Below are 6,229 nucleotides of genomic sequence, written 5' to 3'. Positions count from 1 at the left end.
TAATGAGTAGTAAAAAATCAGTTTAACAATTATATTTTCAAATTTTAAAGTCGAAAACACCGATTTCGTGGAATAGTTAACCAGGACCAATGAGCCATGAAGACCACCGGGTGCACCTGTACAGCCGGCATGGGAGGTCTTGTACCCACGTCGCAGCATTTTGTGGAAGGTAAGGATCTGTTAGTGAGCATGATTCAATGTCTCAAACATCTGTTTAATTACATTATTAGTTGCAATTTGACAGCTTAGTAATGAAGATGTTGAAGCTGTAAACTAGCAAGAACCTGTAACTAGGTATGTCAGGACCCCTTAATCTGCACGGTATCAGCATTAGCTTATGCAGAGATGTACGCTGCGCTGAGAATTTTAAAATCACTGCAATTCTCTGTGATATTTCTTTCCCTTCACACGCGAGGAAAACAATTATTTGTGTCACATATACAGAATGCTATGCCATGTGGTCAGACAAGGTTTCTTGCACGTTACTCTGAGTTTTCGCAGTACTTTCTTGAGCATTTCATGATAGCTGCACCTGCCCATGTTTTCTTTCCGTCATGTTACATGGTTTGTTTTGGACAAACATGTGACCATTCAATAGTCTAATCCCGTCATGGTTATAAGAAGTAAGGTAAGTAAGGACTACAGGTAAGTAACCTTATCAAAGGTATCAGGAAGCATACATATAAGTTGGAACTATACTGTCGGTCTTTCACATCAAAAAGTGTTAGCTGTTCACTTCCAATGGCGGGTCCAGAATGGTTTGTCAATTCATTCATTGAGAATGTGGTATGGAGATTAAATTTCTACATTAGCTGTCACCTGTCTGGGGGCTTTTTTAATCTTGGAGAATATCTTAACCAAACAAACTGTTAAAGGTAAACTATTTTGGGTATAGTCACTTCATTGGGTTGTGATCATAACTGTTGATAGCTATTAAACGATGCAGTGTCCAATGACCTGACAGGATTTAGCCAGTACTGATGAGCAGGGGTGTTTTGGATGTGATTGCTAGTAAACAAAGTTTCATGTTGTGTCGAGGCTTCTTCGTGTTTTAAAATAACGATTTTGATGCTGTCATAGCCGCGCCCCTAGCAATCCCTCAAAGGCTGTTTGACCAAAAACACTTTAAAAATAAGTTTGACTTGGGTACACAAAAGACCCTAGGTTGCATTTGAACTTAAATCAAACTTAATTTAATCAACTGAAATCTCTACTGAAGTCACTTATATTGTTGAATAACAAAAAAGTATTAAAATTGTGGAAACGTAGAGCTTTTTTTCCCTGAAACCTCAGACTAATTGTACCTCTTGTTATTTTTTTCCATGTAATGATTCTGTTATTTATCTTTGGATTACTTGTATGTTTTTTTATATATATCGTCATGAGTTTGTACACTTGATGTATGTGTGCTATTTCTGTTAACCTGATTCTTTGCATCTGCATTTTGTCTATAAAATGATTTCAATTTTGATCATCAACATAAAAATAAATTAAAAAAGATCGGCATGCTCCTCCCCGCACTGCAGAAAGGCGTTCTAAAAACAAGATACAAACACCAATCGAGGGAAAAGGTACTCAAACAGTGGAAGTATCTGTCCACGCAGCAAGATAATTTCACTTGACAGCTTGCTTATTTAAGATGATAGTGTAAAGTTGAAGACTTAAAAAAGAATTCAATTGTTGTCTACCCGTTGACCTCAACTTGTGTGTTTTTAAGGTTGAAATTCAACATTTCTTGTGATTTTTTTAACACTTTTCTCAACGTTTTTGTCAATTTTATTCCCATTTTTTGTCACTTGTTGACTTTTTTAAATGATTGTTTAGTCAATTTTTTTTTTCATTTTTTGTCCCTTTTCTAGTGTTTTTGATGTTTTGTGTTCACTTTTTCAGTGTTTAAAAAAAAAAAGTTTTTTGTTGCTTTTTCCCTGCTTTTTGTAGTTTCTTTCAACGTTTTTTCTGATATAGAAATTTTTTGTAAACTGGTCAATTTGACCCAAGGACACAACACGGGTTAAAACAGGATAATTACGAACACTTCTAAATCTTTTTTTTTTATCTTGGTAAGAACCTAAATAATTTACAGTGTAAACATTCCGGCATGGAACCAGACAAAGGAACATTGGTTTGAATTATGATTTTACATTTTTATTTGCTCTCACAATAACTTTCTACAGCCAGGGAGCACAGCATTATAGGCTACGACAGTTTATGCACAGCACAATTGTATTGTGGTCAGATCTGTGCCGGACTGATGGGGGGAGTGATATTGATAAGCGTTCACAGCGTTGGCTATTTTTTGCCAGCTTTCTCCTGTTTTAACACAGCGACTGTATTGCATTTTGCCTGTAAACTGTGCTTGTGTTTCTTCTATTTATGTGAATTATAGTTTTTATACAAATGTATTATGTGAATGTGCGCGACGCTGATCGGGAAACCCTGGGTTGATTAACTCGTTAACCACGTCATGACGCAGCTTAAAAGACCGCGCTGTTAGGTTAGGTGAAGCCGTGTACCTGAAGAAATCCAGGGCATGTTGTACTTGATTCATAGTACAGGCCTCGGTTGCCTTGTCATTTGTTCTTAGACATTTTTAATTAGGAGCTGTGAAATCCCGAGCCCGGCCCGACAGCTCAGTCTTTTGTTTTTTTTTTCCAACCTTTTTTTGTGCAAACGCGACACTGCATTAATTTCGTACCCAGCAATCACACCCCGAGCGTAAGTTGATCGGATGAACGATCGAATGACAGAAAGCCAGACAAACACACACCACACACCACAACACACACACACACACACACAACCACACACAGATTCCTTCTTTTATAGTTATAATATGATAGCCTCACATGAGGTGAATGAAATCAAGATTACATGTTAATTAAAAATAGATTTGGATAGGATTAGGCAGCACCCCCAATGTATTTAGTAGCCCAACTGGGCAATGATAAAAACGTTGGGGATTTTCATTATGGTAAGAAAAAATGTTTCACAAATACACATAACAGGCTATGCTAAAGCAATCATGTATCAGTGCAGCTTTGGTAGGCAATCTGAATTTAGAAAAACAATTTTTCAGAAGACAGTGAATGCCAACACTTAACTTTATTAGCAACAGAACCAAACCTTAATGGTTACAAATGTATGTTTGTAATTTCAAATATGTTTAACCCAAGAATATATTACTTATGGGATTGTTATGCGGTACATCACCCCCTGTATTTGTGTGGCTCTAACATTTTCAGAGCTGCTACACAGAATTATCCACCGCTGCAGCAGGCAGTAGGTCTGAACTTTTGATGTGAACATTAACAGTCTGGCGTTAACCCTTAAAATGCTTTGAGTTAGTGGCCGTGCGGTCCTAACAAGGGCAGACAGCTGTCTTCAGCTTGGCTGGCCAGCTATTTGGTGGAATGAGACGGCAAGATTGGTATCTAGCTCTGGGGAATAAATCAGTCACGGTCTGATGGGAGGTTTTATGGTCTACAGCTGAGCTGTTAACGGTTCGCACAACTGCCCACGACTAACTGGCATCTCACACACACACAACACACACACACCACACACACACACACCAACACAACACACACACACAGGGAAAGTTGCAGATTTCAACCAGCTGAAGCGAGTCATCCAGCATCCGGCGGGTAAACGGGGACCCTGGGTAGGGGTGCTGTCACTGCTGTAGGTTTACACAGAGCTGGTTAAAACGCTACCGCTAGCCAGCTAGCTTTGGCTGGTCAGGTGCTACCAATGTTGAACAGTCATTTTTAGAGCGACCAATTTCCAACTGATTTTGATGAAGTGAAATACACAGTGAGAGGGTCATATTTTTAAGTTTAAAACACACAAGCAAAAAACAATTCAAGGTCTATTTTAATGTTCACGGTTCCATGGTTAGCATTGCTAAGACTCTGTCTTGATTGACAGATAGCGTGTAGCTACGCCCCTAATGCATCCCTTCTTTTCTCTTTTAATTTAAAATAAATGGGACCATATTTACAAAATGACTTGAAGTAGCGATTGAGACCATATGTCATTGTGAAAGTGTCACTGGGGTATCAAGTGAAGTGAGTCATTTTCTCATAGATGTTTATAATCGACTTCTTTTGGAGCCAGAGTACTCGGCAATTCTCATAATCCCATGCAACATCATCCAGATTCTGTATTTCCATCCATGATTTGGACTGAGAGCTCCCTAAGGCGAAATGGACTACTGTACGTTGAAGTTAACCAAACACATATAACAAAGCTTAATTATGTTCAATTTATTTTTATGATTTAATACAAAAAAAAATAAACTAAACATAGGTTTCTCCAAAGAATAAATGTGCTGGACACTCTGCATGCATGCAGTTGGAAGTATGGGTGGTTCCCAGCATGTCGATGCTGGCATTTCGTGTGCACCTATGCGGCATGGGGGATGCCATTTAACATGAGTCTCACATCCTTTGCACCACAATGCTTTTCTTCCTGAACATGTGAGGCAGATGATTGATGGTCTCTCCCTCTCGACGCTCTCACAATAAGACCTTTGAGAGGCGATCTGCTGGGTCAGGGGATGGGCAGAGGGTCTTCCACCTCGTTGACTTTTGACCCAGACCTCTTATTGCCACTGCTTTGTTGCTGAATGGACACTGATTGAACAGGACAGTGGTGCCGTGAGAGACGAGATCTTCCCCTGTGGGGCTACGTCAGTGTGAACAGATTCAAGTCGATTCAATGTTACTTGAAGATCAAACAACTAAGTCATATGCACAAGTAGAACATATTTTCCATTCATATTTTAGTTTTATCTTCATGTTTTTCTGTACTTTGGCAATACTGTACAACCAGCATTCGTGCTCATAGTCAATTATGTAACTACTAAATAAAGTTGCCTTATATGGCAGATATCATGGAAGAATGACAAGTGGGATTATCATTGTATGATATCTTAAGTGTATCATCTTAGTCCGGGGCTGAACTAAGATGATAACTTTGTCAACCATGTTCTGATATTGAGTACAGCACCTTTAAAAAGAAAAGGAACTTAAAAAAAGCCATTTAAAAGAACTGATCTTGAACATCTTAAGTGCGATGAAAAAAGTGACATTAAAATGCAAAGCCTAAAGGGAAAATCCTCAAACTTAAAGCTGAATTGTAAAGATAAAATTAATGGCAACGTAATAATAAAAAAGGAAAATCAACACTCAAAATGGGAATGGAAAAGCTTAATGGAAGCTGGTACTTCTATTAAAATGTAAAGGCGGGGTTGGTAACTAATTCACATATCAGCGACGCAGCGGTGCTCATGCCCATCTGTGTGTGTGTGGTGTGTGTGTGTGTATGTGTTTGTGTGTGGGGGGGTGGCCCGAGCGCAGGGGAGAGGTTAGACGGAGCCCCCGAGGATGCAACCATTCATATCTTGCTTGCTTTGAACATTACAACCCTGTCGTTAAAAAATAAACTGTTATTGTTTTGCATTTGCACTTTATCATTTGACAGTTTAATGTTATCTTTTCATTTCTATTAGGCCTTGCCATTTGGTTTTCAAGCTGTATGTAAACTGGTGTGTCGCCTTAAGGCTGGAGGGAGGGTTTAAAATGACTGGGCACAGATCCACTTTATGATCAGCAGGGGGAGACAGAGAGCACGGTGCGGAGCAGATTGAGCAAGCAGTACCAGAGTTCGAGAGAGGACTATTTATAAGAAAAAATGGCTTTAACGTTCGAACATTTCTGCCCATATGCCTCATACACTCCAGTAAAGGAGCGTGAACTCCACAAGCAATCCCGAGATGCAGCGGAAAGTCAGCAGGTTAGAAGCTAACATGAGCAACTAGCCATATTGGCTGTTATTGCATGCATGACATACGCTGATACCATGGCCACTTGCAAAATATAAACAGGCAGTGTCAAGTTATCTAGGAAGTAGCTCGTATGCCAGACCTTCCTCCACAGCACGCAAAGGAGGGTCTGGCGATTCCACGCAGCATTCCAGGATGGGAGTATTTTTTTTTGTTCCTTTAACCAATCACAATCGTCTTGGCTTGGGCCTCGCAAAATAGCCTCGGGATGAACTTGTTTAGGTGGAACATGTGTAAGTTTAAAAGTGGACAGATTGGACAGATAGTCTAGCTACTGTCTGGATTTAACCTGCAGAGATTGAGGAGCAGTTAACCATTAATTACCATGGAAGTACGTTGACGGACATCCGGCCGAAAAGGATGGACATCCGTCGAATCTTGCTC

The 6,229-nt window shown here is 39.6% G+C and overlaps 1 long non-coding RNA gene across 1 annotated transcript in view; it reads right to left on the bottom strand.

The window, feature by feature from the left end:
• Positions 1 to 339: 339 nt before the first annotated feature.
• The window catches only part of LOC116702904 (uncharacterized), an 18,345-nt gene continuing 12,455 nt past the window's right edge, over positions 340 to 6,229 (bottom strand). The window contains exon 3 of the long non-coding RNA XR_004335286.1: positions 340 to 352. This is a non-coding gene — a long non-coding RNA (uncharacterized LOC116702904). The remainder of the gene's footprint in view (positions 353 to 6,229) is intronic.

Source organism: Etheostoma spectabile, chromosome 15 (genome assembly GCF_008692095.1).
Source record: "Etheostoma spectabile isolate EspeVRDwgs_2016 chromosome 15, UIUC_Espe_1.0, whole genome shotgun sequence".
Taxonomy (NCBI): domain Eukaryota; kingdom Metazoa; phylum Chordata; class Actinopteri; order Perciformes; family Percidae; genus Etheostoma; species Etheostoma spectabile.
This window is presented reverse-complemented; position numbering and strand designations above follow the sequence as displayed.